This window comes from Ovis aries, chromosome 6 (assembly GCF_016772045.2).
Source record: "Ovis aries strain OAR_USU_Benz2616 breed Rambouillet chromosome 6, ARS-UI_Ramb_v3.0, whole genome shotgun sequence".
NCBI classification, from domain to species: Eukaryota; Metazoa; Chordata; class Mammalia; order Artiodactyla; family Bovidae; genus Ovis; species Ovis aries.
The window spans coordinates 17,808,339-17,831,687 of record NC_056059.1 but is presented as its reverse complement, the minus strand read 5'-3'; the positions used below and the strand labels follow the sequence as shown (position 1 = coordinate 17,831,687).

Below are 23,349 nucleotides of genomic sequence, written 5' to 3'. Positions count from 1 at the left end.
TGGAACAGGTCTAGAGGATAATCATCCAGAAGCTTCTCCATGAAGAGCTCGGTTTAGGAAGATGAAATTGATAGAGCATCTGATGGGAGTGACATACTGAAAATAACTTAGACAGCTGACATAGTTTGCAATTAAATTAGTGATAACTCCTTAGAAAACCAAGTCATCAGAAAAGATACATTTATTGCATCCTTTCTGTACAAACTATATTTCAGGGTAATAAAATAATTGATAAGGAAGGCAAAGTTCGTATGGATAGAATTTCAGCTAATAAATGCAGAAGGAATACTGGCGTTTTTTAAAAATCACCATTTTAAACATCTGACCAGGTAAATGATATGACCAGGCAGTAACCATTAGTAATTGATAAAAGTGTTAGGTGAAAGATGATGTGATGGCTAATTTTGTGTCAGCTTGGCTGGGCCAAGGGGTGCCCATATACTTGGTTAAACATTATTCTGGGTGTGTCTGTGTTTCTGGGTGATATTAACATTTGAATCAGTGACAGTAAACTAGGTTACCCTCCCTAATGTGGGTGATCGTCATCCAGTCACGTGAAGGCCTGAACAGAACAAAATTGACGTTTCTTCTACTACTAAAAGGGAACTCCTCCTGACTTACTTCCTGGAGTTGAGACATTGGTCTTTTTCCTGTCTTCAGAATTGAACTGAAACATTGGCTCTTGGGTCTCGAGCTTGCTATTTTTCATGCTGGAATACACCATCAGCTCTCTTCCTTCTCAGACATTTGGACTTGGTCTAGAACTTCACCACCTGCTCTCCTGGGTCTCCAGTTTACTGACCTCAGACCTTAGGACTTCTAACTATCCATGATCAGGTGAGCCAATTCCCTATGATAAATATCTATCTGTCTATCCTACCGGTTCTGTTTCTCTGGAGAACCCTGACTAATACAAGTAGGCAAGGGAACTTTATAATGGGAGAAATGAGGCTACACCACCTGTAGCCTATCAGTCTTGCTGCTAAGTTGCTGCTAAGTTGCTTCAGTCGTGTCCGACTCTATGAGAACCCACAGACGGCAGCCCACCAGGCTCCACCATCCCTGGGATTCTCCAGGCAAGAACACTGGAGTGGGTTGCTCTTTCCTTCTCCAATGCATGAAAGTGAAAAGTGAAAGTGAAGTCGCTCAGTTGTGCCTGACTCTTCGTGACCCCCTGGACTGCAGCCCACCAGGCTCCTCTGTCCATGGGATTTTCCAGGCAAGAGTACTGGAGTGGGGTGCCATTGCCTTCTTCCCTATCAGTCTTAGCATCTCTAAAATTAAGACAGCAGATATCACTAAAAAGTGATGGAACAGGAAATTCCCAGCACTATTGTTTTAGTTTGGATTTTTCAAGAAGCAGGCGTGGAAAGACAGATTCAAGTACAAGTCATTTATTTGGGAAGTTAACCCAGGAAACACCATTAGTAGAGTGATACAGAAACAAGAAGGTAGTCGATAAAGAGCGTGGTATCAAGCGGTCATTGTGGGAGACTGGAGCTTATTTTCAGCAGGGAACTTGGAACTTGAACTTCAGAGTTCTGAACTTTGAACCTGTCCTTCAGAGTACATCACCTGAGGGAGAGAGCTAGGGCATTTATACAACTCCCTTCAGTCATTACTTAAGGACTACTCCCAGGGAGTAGTCATTCTCTGGTACTTTTGGATTGCAGTGCACCTCAACAGAGAGGACATTAGTCCCAAAGAAAACTCCTATGAAAAGAGATGGCAGTGTGTTCACAGGTGGAAGTCGAAATAGCCTGCTCCACAGTAGTAAGGTCTGAATGGATGTAGATGGGCACCAGGAGTGTCTGCTAGAGTCACTTATGAAGTCTTCTTTTTAAAAAAGCATATTTCTACACTATCTCTTTTTTTATGTGAGAATTTTTCTTTTTAAGAAGACAAAAAAAAACAATTTTTCAAAGAAAACCATACATGTCCACTTAAAAAAAAGAATAGAAAATGAAAAAAAGAAAAAGAAACAGTCTTTAGAAGAAAAATATCATGCTGGAAAGGAAAACTAATAATAGTTTTACTACATGGGTCAGCTCTAAATCCCACATAGACATAATAATGTAAACTATGAACATAAATATTAACAAAATTGCACCATGACTAGCTGAAGAGTTTGAGGGGATAAAATTTGTGTGTGTGTGTGTGTGTGTGTGTGAGTGATGATAGAAGAGGAGAGATAAATCCTCATTTTCCATAGTGAGAGAATAAGAGATATTGTGTAAAACATAAAGACCAAGAATAGCAATATACCTATTGTTTCAAGGGAATTCCAAGGAAGTTCACTAAAAGACTTGAGTAGTTGCCTCCAGGGAAGGAAACTGGAGGAGAAGGGGAAGATGACTAAGGATTTGCTCTCTGTTTTAAAATTCCGTAAAAGATTATTTGACTCTATTAGGATATATCATTTTGACACGTGCATGCAAGAAACATTTTTTGGAAAGACTGAATTAGAAGTCAAATGAAGCGAGCATGTAAGAACAACCTTTAAGATGTTAGACTTGAAAAAAAAAGGAGCAGAGACATGGGGTATACTTGAAGGATAATACAGAATCAAAATAAGATAATTTTAAAAGAAAGGAGGAAACTAGAGTAAATTGTATGCTGATGAGAATGAGCCAACAGAGAGAGGGGGTAACTGATGGATGGAGGTCCTTGTGACTGAGAATCCAGAGGACAAATCAAGATGGACCTTTAATGGACAGTAAGTAATTTCTGCAAAATAAGCTGAAAAGAGAAGAGGGTCAGAGATGCCAGTCCATTTGTACAGGTGGTGGAAAGATGGGATTTCCACTGAAGGTTTTTATTTTCTCATTTAGTATGAAGCAAGACTATTAGTGAGAGAGGACCATACTTTAAGAACTATTGCTCTGAGTAATGGGTGGGCATTCCTGAATATCTATAACTAAGTAATTACAGAAGGCATTAGATCTCTCTTGTAATTTAACTATATATTTCAAAAAAATTAAATATTTTAAGCTAAACTGAGGAGGTATAAAAGTTAAGAACCCTAGAGCAAAGTATATTTTAACCCTTTGGGTACACAGGTTTTCTCAGTGAGAGAGTAATAGGTAAGTAAGCTTGGTAATATTGTTAAGTCATTTACCCTGGTGATATCAGAGCATCAGTCTTAGGGGTTCTGGGAGAACTGATGCCACACAAGCCAGAGGTAAATGATCATTAGAATCTCAGTCACCCTCCACATTCCATTGTTAAATCCTTACCAGCTGAGAAACTGGTGTGGTCGTTTGGAAGCAGCCAGGAATGTTTGGTTTCCATCTGGAGGGAATCACCAGATTCAGGAAAGTTCCTTTAGAGTCTCTGGGACTTGTGAAAAGATTTCTAATTCATTTGTAGAGTGAACAAAATACTGCTTTGTTTGCCTCTAGTCAAAGCAGTTCAATTTTCTCCATATTTTATTTGTGGAGAAAATATATGAAGATAAGTAAATGTCTTTACCACCAGAGGGATTTTATTGAATAAAGAAACAAGACTTAAAGAAACCTTGAGTCATCACTTATCAATTTCATCTGAAGTATTTCCTTGTGGTTAACTTTTCTTTTTCCTTAAGGAAAAAGTCCCCAGATAGTGGGTTTCATAAGACCAGTTGCTAAAAATTATGTTTTAAAATTGTGGCTTATTCATAATTCAGAGGAGATCTTCAGAGTGAGTGGAAATAACTTGCTAGACATCTAGGTTTCTACTAAATATATGACTTTGGGTAAATCGTGTGAATTCTGGTGGGATGGGGGAGCAGCTGGATATATTTATCTCAAAGGATTCTTCTTCTAAAGTTATTCTAGGTTAATTTGTCTGTTATCTATACCTGTCAATAATAATTTAATCAAAACCACAAATTGTCTTTAAGTACCTTATGTTCTGTAAAGCATTGTGTTAATCATTTCTGTATGTTAAAGTAGCTAAGTAGTGAGTGATAGAATACAGCACCAAACACAGCACAGATTCTTTCCCCACATTCTTTCAACATAAATATTGAGATTCATTCCTATTATTGTGTGTATCAGTAGTTCGCTCCATTTTATTGATGGTTAGTACTTCATTGTATGTTTTATGATTGGGTCAAATTGACATTTGTTAAGTGGAACATATGGTGCTGGATAAGTTGTGGCTCAAGTACAGACAAGAGAGGTTGAAATAGAGAAGTTTATTACTCACAGGTCCTGAACAAAGTACATGGCACACCTTCAGGGGCCACACTGGCAGGTCAAGGCAGGGTGCGGCACGTGCCTTTACTAGGGTTTGTGGGTGAGTGTTTCAGGGTCAAGGCTGTATTGGTTAATTCAGTGAAATGAATGAGGTTTTGGTAAGCTCTGTGGGTATTTTGCGCAAAGTCAAGTTTTCTACTCTGGCTAGAGAGGACATTATTTCTTCCAGTGGAATTCCAGGCCTTTTCCCTCTGCTCCTTTTGGGGGTTATTTTTCTCTGTCCTACATTAGCTTCCTACTCACCTGTGGTTAGGTGGACTTCCTGCCACCCACGGAGCTTTCTCTATGGTAACTCTCTCCTCTCGTGCTCCACTCCTTGGAGGTTGGATTCCCAGCGCCATTTCCTTAACTCAGGGGAATTCCTGGCCTCTGGGGCTCCCCCTTCCTGCATTGTAGCCTCAAAGCTCTCTCCTAATTAAGCCAAGGCAATTACAGAGCTTACCTTATTTATTTCCTCATCTCTCAGGAATCACTGCCCTGCATTTCCTGGCATCTACTGTCTGAAAATCATTGTTTCATATATTATCTTGTTGGGTTTTTTAAAACCTGTTTCAGGTGGAATAATACCTCCAGTCTCTGACAATTTATCTGCCTGGAAGGAAGAGTTGCTTGTTTGCGGTAACTTCTATAGTCACAACTTCTTTGCTTTTTTCCTTTCAACATTTAAATGCACATCTCTGGATGATGTAATTTAATATTACCAATTTCAAAAGTATTTACACCTTTAAGACTATTTTAGTCTGTAAATTTACCTCTCCATCCTCTTTAATTCCTTACAGTGTCACTACAGGGAAGTGTGGTGCTGAACTAAGTAAATTTGGAAAAGAGTAGAATCTGTAAAGCCAAAGGAACTACACATAAGTACTGTAGGTGAGTTGATAAAGCCATTCCGCACGAGCGTGTGGATGAATAATTCTGATGTTACTGTACATGTACAGTGGAATTAAACAAGTAAATGGGTGGCACAAAGTGGGAGCCAACTTTCATTACATATAGATCATCATTCATAGATACGTGTATATGCATGAGTGATGTGTGCATAGATAGTTCTTTGCTTTGCCAACTGAAAAAGCTCTAAAGAAACAACACTCCACTCATCGTAACAAGTATACCTAATGCCCAGATCTTGGTTTCTTACACCCCTTGCAATAACAGTAACCAGAGTGCCTTGGAATAATAGCTGACCTAAAGACTACCAAAGAAATATACAAGATGAGCCTGGAACATATAGCGACAGAAAGTGAGGGAGTACACAAAACCAAGCCAAACAAACACAGCAAAATTCCACCTTCATGTCATTCTGTCAAAGGAGCACAAGAGCCAAGTGAAAGAGTTCCCATGCCAAAGATGGAACAATTTGAGCAACGGAGCAAAGTAGTATTGGATTATCACAAGTACAAAATAAATATCTGGGAGTCCATATTGATAAATAAATGAATAAATAAATGGGAGAAGAGATATCTCCCATGAAGAAGAATTCCAAATAATTTATGTAGATACTCAAGTCTCAAGGTCAGGGACCATAAATCTTCACTCCTTAAATGTGGGCTATGCATACCTCCTTCCAGATATACATTATGGAAATAGAGAGAGAGAAAAAAAAAAAACTTTACAGCTAGTAAGCTTGACAAACGCTACCTCAGTCAGGTAATCAAGATGGACATCAGCTGTGATAAGTCCTGTTGATGGTTGGTAGTCTTAATGTGGTGTGATGTGATGAAAATGACACTTACCTCTGTGATCTTCCTCCAAAACCCTTGGCTCCCATTGAATCATGAGAAATACATCAAATTCCAATAGCGGGATAACCTAAAAAATACCTGATCAGTACTCAAAACTGTCAAGATAATAAAAAATAAGGAAAGTCTGATGGCCAACACATAAAAAGATGCTTAGCATCAATCACTGTTAGAGAAGTGAAAATCAAAGCTACAATGAGGTATCAACTCACACCAGTCAGAATGGCCATCATAAGAATTAAAGATTTTAAAATTAAAAAAAATTAAAAACTAAAAAAATAAAATAAAATGTCCTATTCAAAAAATAATAATAATAAAATAAAATAAATAAATAAATAAAAAATCTACAAACAATAAACGTTGGAGAGGGTGTGGAGCAGAGAGAACCCTTTTGTACTGTTGATAGGAATGTAAATTGATGCAGCCAGTATGGAAAAAAGTATGGAGGTAAAAAAACTAAAAACTACCGTATGACCCAGAAATCCCACTGTGTACCTCAATGTTCATTGCAGCACTATTTACAATAACCAGGACATGGAAACAGCCTAGATGTCCGTCAACAGATGAATGGGTAAAAAAGATACAGTTCATATAGACAATAGAATATTACTCAGCCACAAAAAAAGAGTGAAATTGGATCATTTGTCATTATGTGAATGAATGTAGAGTCTGTTATACAGAGCAAAGTAAGTCAGAAAGAGAAAAAGAAATATATATTAATGCATGTATATGGAACCTAGAAAAATGATACAGAGGAACCTATTTGCAGGGTGGGAATAGAGATGCAGATATAGAGAAAAAACACGTGGACAAAGGGGAGGGAGGGGGATGGGGAGGGAAGGATGAACTGAGGGCATAGCACGGACATATACACTGCCATATGTAAAATAGATTGCTAGTGGGAAGCTGCTGTAGACCCCAGGGAGCTCGGCTCGAAGCTCTGTGATGACCTGGACAGGGGAGATGGGGGCAGGGGCGGCTCAGCAGGGAGGAGACATGTGTATAATTACAACGGGCCCCTGTTGTTGTACAGCAGAAACTAACACAACATTGTAAAGCAATTATACACCAATTAAAAAAGAAGGGAAGTCTGAGACACCGTCACAGCCAAGAAGAGCCGAAGGAGGACATCTAGGACAGCTAAATGCAGTGTGATATCCTGGATGGGGCCCTGCAGCATAGAAGGAAATTAGGCAAAAACTAAGGAGATCTGAATAAACTGTGCACTAGAGTTAATAATAAAATATCAGTATTTGTTCATTAGCTGTGACACTGTACCCTGTAAGGTAAGTGTTAACAATAGGGAAAACTGAGTGTGCAGGTATTTGTGAACTCTCTGTACCATCTACTTAATTTTTCTGGAAATATAAAACTGTTCTAATAAAATGAAAGAATCCTGACACCATAGAGCAAACATGCTTCTTTCTTGTGCTAAACTCCAAATGTGGGGTTTCCTTGACGGTCCAGTGGTTAAGGATCCACCTGCCAGTACAGAGAACATGGGTTCGATCCCTACTCTGGGAAGACCCCACATGCCCCAGAGCATCTAAACCCATGTGCCACAATTACTGAGCCCTCGTTCAGAGAAGAGCCTTCTCAACAAGAGAAACCACTGCAATGAGAAGCTAGCACACCACAAATAGAGAATAGCCCCCTCTTACTGCAATCTAGAGAAAGCCTGTGCACAGCAACAAAGACCCAGCCCAGCCAAATACATAAACAAATAAACCTCGTTTTAAAAGTCCCGAATGCTCACCACCCACTGAGTCTGTTCAGACAGGAACAGGCAAATTTTGTTTATGCCTGGGTTCTGGCTTACTTTCTTCTCCCTCATGTGGATCGCAGCCCTGCCCACTGATTGATTATGTGTTCAAATGTCAATATTCTCTCTCTTCTCACCGACATTGTTGGCTTGGCACTTTCGTGGGCTTACGCTGAATTTTTTCTGGGTGTTGTTCCCCACTCCCCCCGCCTCCTAAGAAATACTGGAGCAGGTGGTTACGTGCTGACTCTACCTTAGACTAGTGGCCATCAGAACCTTTCTCTGGGCTTTCTACTGTCCCCTAGAACAGCTCGGCTTTAGTAGCCAGCTAAATTTGTCACCACAGCCCCAGCTTTGCCGGCGTCCATGTGCTTTCTGCTTCCACCTCTCACCTCCCTTCCGTAATTAATTTCCTCATTCCTTTCTGGCAGTCAGTGGGGGAAAATAACATGTCCTGAACGGACTTTTCAGCATGTATTTCTGAGACTCTTAATAGAAAAATTCTCAGTCACGTCTGGTTTCTTTTGTAGCTATTAACCAAAGAGTTTCCTACAACAGTTGAAATTTCCTGAGCAATTCATTTGCCAGCCCCCCCCCCCATTCTACTTATTGTTGGCACCACAAGTAGCAGTCATGCTTCTGGAGGCACATGTTACAGTGGCATTTCTCTCCTGAGATGATTGAATAGAGTGTTTTCTGATTCTGAATAAGATAGCATAAGGCCTCGCTTCCTGACATCATGTACTAGGCTGACATCATGTACTTTCAGATAGTAAGACATACAGACACGGTTGGGCTGCCTCAGTTAATGGGGTTTCATTTTAAATATGGGTGGAGAAAGGGAAATAGGAAGTGTTTTCAGCAGCCACACAACCAGGATAATGAAGAAACAGCATCCTAGGGCTCCATGTAATGGAAACTCATTTGTTCTCTGCTTCTGCTTCTACTGCTCCTACCCCTAACAACTAACTGGCTGATTTTCCCTCATTCAAACTATCCAAGGGACAGGGTCTAACTTAGCCTGCCTATCACAACCCAATTTAGACTACTTTTGGTAAAAGGTCTTGTGTTAGACTGTAGCACAGTGCTCTTGCTGGCCAGCCTGTAGATAACTGGTTTGGGTTAGATGCCCATGTGAGTCTACTCACCTGCAACCAGGAGATGGGGGCATACAGACTAAAGTACAACAGTTAATTAGATCCAACCAGTCCATCCTAAAGGAGATTAGGCCTGGGTGTTCATTGGTAGGACTGATGTTGAAGTTGAACCCTGATGCTGGGAGGGATTGGGGGCAGGAGGAGAAGGGGATGACAGAGGATGAGATGGCTGGATGGCATCACCGAGTTGATGGACATGGGTTTGGGTGGACTCCGGGAGTTGGTGACAGACAGGGAGGTCTGGTGTGCTGAGGTTCACGGGGTCGCAAAGAGTCGGATACGACTGAGTGACTGAACTGGACTGAACTGAGATGGGGAGTTATAGGTCAGGAAGAAACTTAGAATCACATGCTCCTTTCTCACATAATAGCCTGTTTTTCACAAAGTTTCTTCCTTTGGAAACACCAGTTCTTAGTAATGTTCATGAACGTTTAGAAAAAAAAAAAAAGCGGGGGGATGTTCCAGGGTAAATCTCATTCAACAGATATTTATAAGTGATTACTACGTACCAGGCATGGTTCTGTGCACTTAAATGCTTGGAAATGCCAGGTTAAACAGAATCAATATTTTGTATATTGCAAAATCCTTACTGCTTTTATCTTTTATCTTAAGCTACAGATAACACAAGGGATGTATCAGGAGAAATATTCAGTTTTGCCCTTGAAGATCCAGGAAATGATATTGTCTAAGGACTGATTTAGCTAAACTCCACAGGGTACCTCCACTCCCCTCTGAATCTTTCATCCTAGTATTCACTCCCTGTGTAGTCTCCCACACTGAATCCAGGCTGACCCTGGGGTTTACTTTGGCTAACAGAATGTGGCTGAAGTGACTGTGTATCAGTTCCGGCTTACACCTGGCAACTTAAGGAGTCTGGCCACCTTGCAGGAAGAATTACACAGAGACACGCATGGAGAAGACCAAGGAACCCAGCCAGCAGGGGGAACCAAAGCACCAAATAGCTGACCCTACAAGAGCCATGCCAGCCAATCATTCCAATCTATCCAAGTCCAAGTGACTAATGTGAGTGAAGCAGGCATCCTGCATATTCCAGTCCAGTACTAGTAGTGAAATCAATAAGCCATAGACAAACCCCAATCCACAAAATGTGCGAGCTCAGTCATGTCTGATTCTTTGTGACCCCATGGACTTTTGTCCACCAGGCTTCTCTGTCCATAGGATTCTTCAGGCAAGAATACCAGAGTGGGTTGCCATTTCCTCCTCAGGAATGTGAGGCATAACAAAATGGTGGTTGTTTTAAGCCAATAAGTTTTGAAGTAATATTTAAAAAACAATAGATAAAGAAATACATTAAATGTTTTGGAAAAAGTATTGCATAATCTTAACATATTGTGCCTAAACTATATTTGTAAACACGTGTGTCTGCTTCAGAAATGACCTATTTTAGAGGAAATACAGTATTATTTATTTATAAATATTTAAATAATTTCACTGTTTACTGAAGGAAAGTTATGTGGCTCAAACTAGCCTGGAGTTAAAACTCCCCTCTCGGTCCTCCCCACCATTCTAGGCAAAACAAAGAACTCTCTCACCCGAAGAAAAAAATGGACATTAAGGTTGATGACGCCCAGCTCCCTGCGGGTCCAGCCTCTGGCCTATCTCCAGAATTCCTTGCCCCTGCAGTTTAAGAGACAACTACTCTGAACAACCTTGGAGAAGAACAGGCCACCTTAAGACAGTAGCTTTCCACATATATGTCTATACATACTTACTCTTTTCTTGGGTTAGCGCAGCAGCTCACTAATCTGACTGCTGCCCCTTCCCGCCTCATTAAAGGCGATCTGTTCCTGTAAGGTGCCGGTCTCGTTCTTTTTCCAAACCTCGCCTTCTCTAACTCCTTTACCCTACATTTGCTACAATCATTTGCCTTCACTTCCTTCTGAAAGGGCTTCCCAGGTGGCGCTGGTGGTAAAAGATGCTGCTGCTGCTGCTAAGTCGCTTCAGTCGTGTCCGACTCTGTGCGACCCCATAGACGGCAGCCCACCAGGCTCACCCGTCCCTGGGATTCTCCGGGCAAGAACTCTGGAGTGGGTTGCCACTTCCTTCTCCAATGCGTGAAAGAGAAAAGTGAAAGTGAAGTCGCTCAGTTGTGTCCGACTCTTTGCGACCCCATGGACTGCAGTCCACCAGGCTCCTCCGTCCATGGGATTTTCCAGGCAAGAGTACTGGTGGTAAAAGAACCCACCAGCTAATGCAGGAGGCATAAGAGATGCAGGTTCCATCCCTGAGTCAGGAAGATCCCCCAGGAGGAGGGCATGGCAACCCCCTCCAGTATTCTTGCCTGGAAAATCCCATGGACAGAGGAGCCTGGTGGGCTACAGTAATGGAGTCGCAAAGAATCCGACATGACCTAAGTGACTTAGCACGCAGACATTTTTGAAAATAACCACTTTATCAGTAAAAATCACAAGTCAAATACATAAAGGAAGTTATAAAATATTTAATCACAGAGAAGCCAACTTAATTGTGCATATTTCTTACAGAAAACACAATTAAAATACTTTCATACTATAAGGAACCAAGAAAATTGGATTGAACCTGAGACATTCATTTGTTTTTAATAGGCAAATCTAATTTAAAAGCGTGTGTGCTTATTTTAGGCTGCAACGAATATCAATAGCAATTAGGAAATTATAAATTCATAACATAAATCAAGGTCCTAATTTCAGAGATAGAACATTATCCTGTTATTTACAGGCTTGGGGATACTCAGGATTCACCCTAAGAATATAAAGTGCTAACCACAGTTAAATAAATTCTCTTTCCTTCCTCCTCCTCCTCCTCTCGCCTTTCCTTCTGCCCAGCCTTCACTCGTCCCTAATCCTTTTCTCCCCTGATGTCCAGAATACTAGGTAGGTCGCACTAATCTGAGTCTTTGCAGGGTGGTGTTCTGAGAAACACAGATTCGTTTCAGAGACCAGATGCTGTGTTGTGTGTGTATGTGTGTGTGTGTGTTAGTCACTCAGTTATATCCAACTCTTGCGACCCCATGGACAGTCAGGCTCCTCTGTCCACGGAATTTTCCATGCCAGAATACTGGAGTGGGTTGCCATTTCCTTCTCCAGTGCATGAAAGTGAAAAGTGAAAGTGAAGTCGTTCAGTTGTGTCCGACTCTTTGCGACCCCATGGACTGCAGCCTGCCAGGCTCCTTCGTCCATGGGATTCTCCAGGCAAGAATACTGGAGTGGGGTGCTGTTGCCTTCTCCGGCTCACAGGATATTAGGACTCTGTTTATCTCTTGCTCTGCTTTGCACTGTGTCAGTTTTACTCACAGGGAAGTTCTTATCAAGGAGTATCAGTTTAGCCAGCAGCAGCTCCAGGCTTGTGTCCTAGCCCAGCAACCACAGCAGAAAGAGAAGAGCCAGAAAAGGCAAGTGTATTATTCTAGGAAATATCCTCAGATGGAGTCTCACTGGTCTGTCCTGGACAATGCTACTGCTTATTCTAGAGCTAATCACAGAGCTGGGGAGGAGGGATGGTATGTGCATGTTCTGATCAGCCAAATTGAGCCTCAGTCTTCTAGAACCTGGGCAGGAGTGGCAGACCAGGAAATGGTATTCCCACAGAAATCATAGAGAAAGACAGGGAGAAGGGATGATTCCCGGAGGAAAATTGGGGATTCTTTTACCAGCATAAAGAGGAATGGACACTTGCAAAGCAGCATCTTCGTATTAACTGCCTTCATTTCTGTCTTACAAAAGTAGGCAACAAGCTGGGGTGAGGCATCCAGCTGTTTGTGCTTGATAGTCATGTGACTTCTATTCAAGGGAGAGTTTTATCTAATGAAAATAAAAATAAATTCAAGAGAAGTAAGGACTATGGAAATGGCAACTAGGTTTCAGAGAAATGTACCGGCAGAGCAACTGGTCCAAGAATCATATTACTGCGATTTTACAGTTGACTCCCTTTATGTGCTTTTTCTGGCTTTCCACTAACACTCTTTCCATGTCTAGACAGCTTCCTGCCTTTTGATCCACCTCCACGTGGCAGACGTCAGAAAAGTCACTCCCTTGGCTCACTCACAACGAGGCTACAGGCATGGAACCTAGGCTCCCCAAGCACACGCAACCACATGAGTCATCAAACCATACATGAGCTATGTGGCAAGGCAGAGCTGCAGGAATTCCATTCTGGGGGGAAAGGTAGCTGCTGAGATGTCATCTCCTGTGGTCAGAAGATGAAGTCCTGGCATCTCAAGTCCACAGTGAGTGGGGTTTCTAGTTTCACTGAAGCCTCTACTGGCACAATGTGGTGATATGGTTTGGGCATTGTTTCTGACTGTGTGGCCTCTCAACCTGGCTCTCTAGTCCTCCCAAGATTCTCTGAGCTATCTAATATTCCTTAGGAACTGTCCTTTTTGCTTCTTCTTAAGATAGCGAGAGTGGCTTCTTTGCTTTATAAACCAAGAGCCTGGATAATGCATGCATTCCATTCCATTTGCGATGACTGCCATAACTAAGGACCCTAGACGGGGTGGCTTAAACAGCAGAAATGTATCTTCTCATATTTCTGGAAGCGAGAAGTTTGAGATCAACCTGTTACCAGGGATGGTTTCTTCTGAGGCTTCTCCCTTTTAGCTGGCTGTGGTTTTCCCTGTGTCTTCACAGGGTCTCGCCAGTACGTGTTCATACCCAAATTTCCTTTTCTTGTTGGACTAGGGCCCAATCCGATGACCTTGTATTAACTTAATCACCTCGTTGAAGACCTTATCTCTAAATACAGCCACATCCTGGGGTCCTGGGAGCAAGCACTTCAACATATGAGTGGGAAACAGGATGAGGTGATGCAACTCAACCCATACTAGTGACCACAGTTGTGCTGGTGAGAGGAAAGGGGACCAACAGTTGAGAGAAGAAATTCACCACTGCTGAAGCTGATATACACACTCTACAAAAGAAACCGGAGCACTGTAATATTTTTATACCTAAGACATGTATGTATGAAACTTTAGCAAGAAAATAGCACAGGGGACTTGCCTGGTGGTCCAGTGGTCAAGAATCTGCCTTGTGATACAGGGGACTCAGGTTCAGTCCCTGGAGGGGGAACTAAGATCCCGCATGCCAGGGGGCAAATAAGCCCACTCGCAGCAGCTAGAGAGCCAGCACACTGCCGTGACAGATCGCAAGTGCTGCAACTCAGATCTGATGCGGCCAGATAAATAAATGAATGTTGCTTAAAAAGAACGTGACACAGAGGTAAAAGGGAAAACTGAGCAATCGTGAGATGAGTTGACCAGTTCAAACACCAGATCCAGATAATACAAATAATAAAATGTGGTCAGAATTCTTTGGATAGTTGACTAAACCTTCTAACTAACATTACATGGTGACCCCAGCTCAAGTTCTATACTTCTTTTAGAAGGAAGTGCATAGTATGTGGGTTAAGAGCATGGACACTGGAAACAGCTTCTTGGTTTAGACAAATCAATAACGAGGTTTTGCAACTAATCAAACTCTGTAAACTTTCTGTACCTCAATTTTCTCATGTTTAAAATAGAGGTAACAGTAATTTTAGAAGTTAAATATATATTACATGCAAAGCATTTATAAAAGCTGGTACTCACTAAGCCCTCAACAGATGGTAACTTTTCATTATCTAAAACAAAAATCCCTCAAAAGTTGTGAACGTACAATACATTTTATTCTTTAAATTTCCCATCCAATGCATTTCAAAGAGTGCTACTTTTCTACTGCTTCAAAGATTTGACCCTCCACCTTCTCATATTCTTTATTCTCTCTAAAGGGTCTTATGCTGCTGCTGCTGCTGCTGCTGCTGCTGCTAAGTCGCTTCAGTCGTGTCCGACTCTGTGCGACCCCATAGACGGCTGCCCACCAGGCTCCACTGTCCCTGGGATTCTCCAGGCAAGAACACTGGAGTGGGTTGCCATTGCCTTCTCCAGTGCAAGAAAGTGAAAAGTGAAACTGAAGTCGCTCAGCTGTGTCCGACTCTTAGCGACCCCATGGACTGCAGCCCACCAGGCTCCTCCGTCCGTGGGATTTTCCAGGCAAGAGTACTGGAGCGGAGTGTCATCGCCTTCTAAAGGGTCTTATGCATTCGCCATTTTCTCTCTCCATTGTCTATCCTGATTCATTGCAGTCATGTATGTATACACATCTTTAGTAACCTCCTCCTTTCTCTCCTTAATTTTAAGCATTTCTCAGTTACCTCAGAAAACTCTCTTGATCTCTGGCTCCAATTTCAAAGAGTCACTACATTTTGAAATAATATGTTTAGGTTACACTAATTTTGTGGGGCCAATTCTAAAAGTGAACACTAGATGGCAATATTCCTATATTGTGCAGTTCTCCCAGGACAGTTTCTGACCATGGCAAATATTGAGAGCCTCAAAATGGGACTGCATGATTCTTTAATTTGTTTGCCTGTTTGTTTCAAAAATCAAATAAGACTCTGGATCTCTCCATAAAGGATCTCTGTATTGGCTCATTCTTGAAAACAGAGTATTCCTTTTTCTATCTTTCATGATCACTAATCTTCACCTTTTTGAAAATTTTGTTTTTTTAAAAAAATAACACAAATATAAATTGTCTATTTATTCATTGTACTGTATTATGTTTATGGCATATTAAACAGATTTAGTTCTTTGATATATCTATTGTATTTTTATTTAATTTTATAGAGATTCAGAAATTATATTTTACATAATACACATAAAAGAAGAATTTTTTTTTTACTTTCTTCATGTTTTCCTTTGGAAATTTGAGCTCAGGGACTGTAAAATAATAGCTGAGAATTTTCTGATAGTGAGGATGAAGGAGAGCAGAGATATGTTTTCTTTGAAAAGGGAATTATATAACTCTTCTAAATTTCCTCAGGAAATTAAAATGTTAACTGAGAAATTATCTCTGGTAAAATGAAAAATGTATTAAATAAAAATACATTTTATTGTAGTTAAGACAAGAAGTTTTTAATACAAAAGATTATTTATGACTCCAAGATAAAAATAGACAAAGACTATGAAAAATGAACTAAAGAAGATGTACAGAGAGCCAGTTATTGTATGAGAAAGTTGAAAATCACTAGCATTAAAAAAAAAAAAAGCAAAAATAACATTTTATTTTGCCAAAAAAAAGTCTGGGGTTTTTTTCCCCTCGATCCCTGGGTTGGGAAGATCCCATGGAGGAGGGCATGGTAATGCACTCCAGTATTCTTGCCTGGAGAATCCTCATGGACGGAGGAGCCTGGGAGGCTTCAGTCCATGGGCTGGCAGAGTCGGACACGACTCAGCTATTAAGCACAGCACAGCACATAGTGAGTATAGTTAACAACCTACATTAAAATCCCAGCTAAAAAATCTACTCACCTATGTGACCTTGGCCAAATTTTTTTACCTCTCTCTGCTGCAGTTTTCTATTCCATAAAATGGGGTTAATCAGTAAAACGAGACTTACATGAGCTAATGAAAGTAAAGTTCTTAAAAGAGTACCTGGTTGAAAAAATATTTTGGGTATACTAGGTTAAAGTAAGTAAGTGTTAGTCGCTCAGTCGTGCCCAACTCTTTGCGACCCCATGGACTACAGCCCACCAGGCTCCTCTGTCCGTGAGATTTTCCAGGCAAGGATGCTGGAGTGGGTTGCCGTTTCCTTCTCCAGGGGATCTTCCCAACCCAGGGATTGAACCCGGGTCTCCTGCACCGCAGGGAGGTTCTTTACTGACTGAGCTACAAGGGAAGCCCATACTAGGTTAAAAAACTTTACTAAAATTTTTAAAGAGAGTATCTGGCACATATGCTGCTGCTGCTAAGTCACTTCAGTAGTGTCCGACTCTGTGCGACCCCATAGACGGCAGCCCACCAGGCTGCCCCATCCCTGGGGTTCTCCAGGCAAGAACACTGGAGTGGGTTGCCATTTCCTTCTCCAATGCATGAAAGTGAAACGTGAAAGGGAAGTCGCTCAGTCGTGTCTGACTCTTCGAGATCCCATGGACTGCAGCCTACCAGGCTCCTCCGTCCATGGGGTTTTCCAGGCAAGAGTACTGTGGGCTTACCTAATTATTTAACAGCTATGTTAGCACTATTTAAATGTGACTAGTATAACTGTTACAACTTGACTTGAGAATGGAGATTGGGTATAGAATATTTACAGAAGTAAACAATGAAATTTCAAAAAGTATAACAGAATTAAAGATGAGTGGGTGAGATAAGACAAATAAGAATAACCTGATCTGAAAAAGGAGCAAAAGGATTTTTTAGAAAAGCAATCATCAAACAATATATATATATATATAAAGGCAGTAAACAGGTTAAACATATATAGAAATAAATTTAGATACATCAATAATTATCATAAACATAAACGAATTAAACTTACCAGTTAAATGACTGTACAACTGTGTTTTTAAAAATCCAGCTAAATACTGTTTGGAAGAGAGGGACATAAAGCATAAGGTTGAAAGTAAAAGTAAGTGAAAAGACATATGTGGTAGATTGTAACCAGAAGAAAGCCTGATGGCATGTTAGCATTGAAATGGGAGGGGTTTTTTTGGTTTTGGGGGGTGGGTGTGGCAGGGAGGGTTGCTTTGTCTTGTTGCTGCAAAAAGCTTTACTGTTTTCATTTGGTCCAAGGCTTGGAAGAGGGCTCCAGGGTGGTGCAAAAGTGGCCTAGTGCTTGCAGAGAGAGGCTTCAGGCGGAAGCCCTGACACCAGAAGGGCTCCTCAAAGGCTGCTGGGCTTCAAAGGCTCTTTCCAACTAGTCATGCTGGATGGTGAGCCTTTGGAAGAGACACTCAGCCAGCTCAGCCTGGGGACCAGTCTGCCGTTGGAAGTTAGTCAGGAGATTGCCCATCTTCTCCGTGAGTTTCACCTCCTCATCTAGGAAGCGGCTCTCCAGGAAGTCACAGAGGTGGGGGGTCTGCATGGGCAGATCCTAAGAGGGCCTGCTTCAGTTTCTTCTCCGTGAGAATGCAGCTTCCACAGTGTCCTGGGTTTTACCCCCATTCAACTTGAGATGGTTTCTGCACATCCTGGAAGAAAGTGCAGCCACTGCCCTGGTTTTTCCTTTCTAAGAGAGGCTCAGCACCCTAATTCTTTCTGGCCAATTCCCTGAAACAGTGGCCCATGCCCTCCAAAGTTATGCTGTTGTGGTGGAAATAGAAGCCCAGTGGGGTAGGTGTAGGAGGCTGGCCGATGCAAGGCAGTTGAAGGCAGCCTTGACTTTGGTGGACTAATTCTGAGGAATCTTGGAGTTCATGGTTAATCGGTAATAAGGAGCTAAGCTCAAAAATTGGTGTTGGCTGGTCCCAGAGGTCGAGGATGGCCGAGTGGCTGGTTCTAAAGTTGCGCTTGGAAGAGAAGCTGGAGGGTGGTCAGAGGCTGGATCGAGGGACATCCCGGGGGCTGTTGCATCGAACACTGTTGAAGCAAGAGACGGATTGCCACGACCACTGAGTGCACTGCCTTGAAATAGGTTTCATGACCAAAAATATAAAAACCAAAACCAAAAAATTAAAAACATCATTAAGGAAGACAGTTCATCAAGAAGCTGCAGTGATTTTAATTTTGTGTGCCTCTGATCAAAAACCCTCAGATTTTCTAAGTAACTGTTGTTGTTCAGTCGCTCAGTTGTATCTGACTCTTTGTGACCCCATGGACTGCAGCACACCAGGCTTCCCTGTCTGTCATGATTTTCTAGTTTGTTCAAACTCATGTCCATTGAGTCAGTGATGCCATCCAACTATCTCACCCTCTGTCATCTCCTTTTCCTCCTGCCTTCAATCTGTCCTACCATCAGGGTCTTTTCCAATGAGCCGGCTCTTCCCATCAGGTGGCCAAAGTATTGGAACTTCAGCATCAGTCCTTCCAATGAATATTCAGGGCTGATTTCCTTTAGGATGGACTGGTTGGATCTCCTTGCAGTCCAAGGGACTCTCAAGAGTCTTCTCCAGCACCATAGTTTGAAGGCATCAATTCTTCAGCCCTCAGCCTTTTTTATTGTCCAGCTCTCACATCCGTACATGCCTACTGGAAAAACCATAGTTTTGACTATACAGACCTTTCTCGGCCAAGTAATGGCTCTGCTTTTTAATCCACTGTCTAGGTTTGTTAAAATTTTTCTTCCGAGGAGCAAGCATCTTTTAATTTCATGGCTGCAGTCACCATCTGCAGTGATTTTGGAGCCCAAAAAATAAAGTGTGTCACTGTTTCCACATTTTCCCCATCTATTTGCCATGAAGTGATGGAACCAGATGCCGTGATCTTAGTTTTCTGAATGTCGAGTTTTAAGCCAGCTTTTTCACTCTCCTCTTTTACCTTCATCAAGAGGATTTTTAGTTCCTCTTCACTTTCTGCCATAAGGGTGGTATCACTTGCGTATCTGAGCTTATTGATATTTCTCCCAGCAATCTTTATTCCAGCTTGTGCTTCTTCCAAAAATTACAGGAAGAAACTAACAAATGTATTATGTAATGGAAGCTTTCTGTGTCATTTGCTCATTTCATTTAATAAATGTTCTTGGGTATCTGCATGCTAGGAACTTTTCATGAAAATATGGCTGTGAATGAGACATAAGAATCCTTTTGAAGTTTACTATAATGGAAGGAGAGAGCGAAATATACAAATAAATACAGTAAAATCCTGTGAAAATACACACAGGATATGAAGAATTCTGAGATGATAGAATGGATGATTTGCTCCTCCCCACCACCAAATCCTGCAGATGGTACAAAAGGAGGAGAGTAAAGTTCTTATTCTGGAGTTGGGGAATGGAAAATGACAGGGGTCTTTGGAAGGAATGATGCTAAAGCTGAAACTCCAGTACTTTGGCCACCTCATGCGAACAGTTGACTCACTGGAAAAGACTCTGATGCTGGGAGGGATTGGGGGCAAGAGGAGAAGGGGACGACAGAGGATGAAATGGCTGGATGGCATCACTGACTCGATGGACGTGGGTCTGAATGAACTCCGGGAGTTGGTGATGGACAGGGAGGCCTGGCGTGCTGTGATTCATGGGGTCGCAAAGAGTCGGACATGACTGAGCGACTGAACTGAACTAAACTGAGAGGGAGGAGCCTGGCAGGAAAATAGCACAAAACCCAGAAGGGAGGTGGAGTTTGACTCCTGCTAGCTCAGTGATGTCCCAACTCAATATTCCCAAACTGGGCCAACAAAACTTTTGCCATCTAGCCAGCAATTTCCTGGAATCACTGGTGCCGCCCTCAAGTCAGCTGCAGACCCTGAATCCTTCCCATCACTACAAACTGGAGTGAACCAGCACCACTAGATGGTGCCAAACTACAGTGGGGACCAGGATGGGTTTTGGAGAGCAGGACTGGGCAGGGTCTCCCACCCATGTTATTAATCTCACACTGAAAGACACAAAGGAAATCAAAGACAAAAAGACCGGAAAGGAAGACCTAGGACTACATTATTTCACAAAGGATATGATAATCTATGTAAAAACTCGAGAAGATTGCTTATTAAAAGTAATAAGAATTTACCATAAGATTAATATGTAAGATTCAATTGCATTTCTATAAAATTTAACAAGTATTCACAAAACGCTTCTGTAACAATATACACACCAGTTCAGTTCAGTTTGGTCGCTCAATCATGTCTGACTCTTTGCGACCCCATGAATCACAGCACGCCAGGCCTCCCTGTCCATCACCAGCTCCCGGAGTCCACCCAAACCCATGTCCATCGAGTCGGTGATGCCATCCAGCCATCTTATCCTCTGTCGTCCCCTTCTCCTCTTGCCCCCAATCCCTCCCAGCATCAGAGTCTTTTCCAATGAGTCAACTCTTCGCATGAGGTAGCCAAAATATTTGAGTTTCAGCTTCAGCATCAGTCCTTCCAATGAACACCCAGGACTGATCTCCACATAGAAAACATAATTTAGAAAGAGATTGTATTTAAATAGCTCAAAAATATACATCTAAATTAAACTTAATAAAAGATGTACAAGGTCTGTACAGAAAAAATATATATATATAAAGCATTATTAAAAGTAACTCAGAAGATCTAAGTAAACGGAGAAATATATTCATGGAAACAAAGGCTGAATTTTTTAAAGTGATTCTCCCCCAATTGATGTGCAGAATCAATATAATCTTAATCAAAATATCAACAGAGGTTTTGTCAAACATGACAGCTGATTCTGATACTTATATGGAAAAGGAAGAAAACCCAAGGCACTTTTCAATTTTTATTGAAGGAGAAACTTGGTCAGACAATGAAACGACTGAAACTAATGATGAAACCATAGTAATTGAGATAAAGTTGTTTTGATACAGAAAAGAAAAAAAGGTCATTGAACAAAGAGGAGAGCCCAAAAAGACCCAAGAATATATGGAAACCTGATACATGAGAGAGGTGACAATGCTGATCGGTGATGAACTGCGAACTGAGAGTAAGTAAACAGGTGGGTTTCTTTTGATAATAAGTAAATAGGGAAGAAGGAAAAATTCTCCCTTTTGGAGGAATCTCTTGTAGAAGCAATGAAGAGACAGCAAATGACCATTTAGCAACCATTACAGAAAAGGCAGAGGAACCAGATATCAAATTGCCAACATCCGTTGGATCATTGAAAAAGCAAGAGAGTTCCAGAAAAACATCTACTTCTGCTTTATTGACTATGCCTAAGTCTTTGACTGTGTGGACCACAACAAACTCTGGAAAATTCTTAGAGAGATGGGAATACCTAACCATCTGGCCTGCCTCTTGAGAAATCTGTACGCAGGTCAGGAAGCAACAGTTAGAACTGGACATGGAACAGACTGGTTTCAAATAGGAAAAGGAGTTATCAAGGCTGTATACTGTCACCCTGCTTATTTAACTTATATGCAGAGTACATCATGAGAAATGCTGGGCTAGATGAAGCACAAGCTGGAATCAGGATTGCTGGGAGAAATCTCAATAACCTCAGATATGCAGATGACACCACCCTTATGGCAGAAAGTGAAGAAGAACTAAAAAGCCTCTTGATGAAAGTGAAAGAGGAGAGTGAAAAAGTTGGCTTAAAGCTCAACAGTCAGAAAACGAAGATCATGGCATCTGGTCCCATCACTTCATGGCAGATAGATGGGGAAACAGTAGAAACAGTGTCAGACTTTATTTTTTGGGCTCCAAAATTACTACAGATGGTGATGCAGCCATGAAATTAAAAGACGCTTACTCCTTGGGAGAAAAGTTATGACCAACCTAGATAGCATATTCAAAAGCAGAGACACTACTAGACCAACAAAGGTCAGTCTAGTCAAAGCTATAGTTTTTCCAGTAGTCACGTATGGATGTGAGAGCTGGACTATAAAGAAAGCTGAGCACCAAAGAACTGATGCTTTTGAGCTGTGGTGTTGGAGAAGACTCTTGAGAGTCCCTTGGACTGCAAGGAGATTCAACCAGTCCATCCTAAAGGAAATCAGTCCTGAATATTCATTGGAAGGACTGATGTTGAAGTTGGAACTCCAATGCTTTGGCCACCTGATGTGAAGAACTGACTCATTAAAAAAGACCCTGATGCTGGGAAAGATTGAAGGCAGTAGAAGGGGACGACAGAGGATGAGATGGTTGGATGGCATCACTGACTCAACCGACATGAGTTTGAGTAAACTCCGGGAATTGGCGATGGACAGGGAGGCCTGGCATGCTGCAGCCCATGGGGTCGCAAACAGTCGGATACGACTGAGCGACTGAACCGAACTGACAGTAAAAATTGATTCAGACAGAAGTGTCAATGGATGCCAAAGCTACTAGGTTGAAATTTGATGAATAAGATAGCTATATAGTCTCAAAGTATCTCTCTACAAATTACTTATTAATTACAAAGGGGGAAATCGTGCTTTTAGAGATGGTAAATCTGGAAGGTATCAGCATAACCAAGTAATCCAAGTTGACATTACCAAAAATAGAGGATAATGACACAGTATGCTTCCTGAGTGTTACATGGAAAAGGACACAACCTCACTCATGATATTCTTGCCAAAAAAAGTCATCACCTAAGTCAAATTGTGAAGAAACATTCCGTGGAGAAAATCATGAAGAAACGCCACATTGATGCACAGTCTACAAAATAATTGACCTGAACTGTCTGAGTATGTCAGGGTCAAAAAACACAAAGACTGACTGGGGAATTGTTCTAGACTAAGTGAAACTGAAGAGAAAATTCCACTAAGTACAATATGTGATCCTGGACTGGGGGGATCCTGGACTAGATCCTATGGTGGCGGGGGGTGGGCTTGGGGGTGGAGCAGTGAAGCAGAGCAGAACCCTATGGTCCTTGCCCCCTACCCCATGTCAAAAACTAGTCAAAGAATAAGTTTAATCAGAGAAATGAGAAATACAGGAAAAAAGGGAGCCAGTCAAAGGAGACCAAATATTAGTCATGTAGTCATTAAGCATATCAGGGACCTTTAGTTCTTTCCCAAGGACTGTAGATAATATTCTGAGCCAAATCCTGTGAGCTGTCATAGGCACCAAAACA

At 41.6% G+C, this 23,349-nt stretch overlaps 1 long non-coding RNA gene across 1 annotated transcript; it reads left to right on the top strand.

Annotated features, from left to right (window-relative positions):
* Nucleotides 1–600: 600 nt before the first annotated feature.
* Nucleotides 601–15,526, top strand: LOC121819808 (uncharacterized). The gene is made up of 3 exons (XR_006060113.2): nt 601–837; nt 12,871–13,850; nt 14,660–15,526. It is a non-coding gene; the product is annotated as an uncharacterized LOC121819808 (long non-coding RNA).
* The last annotated feature ends 7,823 nt before the right edge of the window (nt 15,527–23,349 follow it).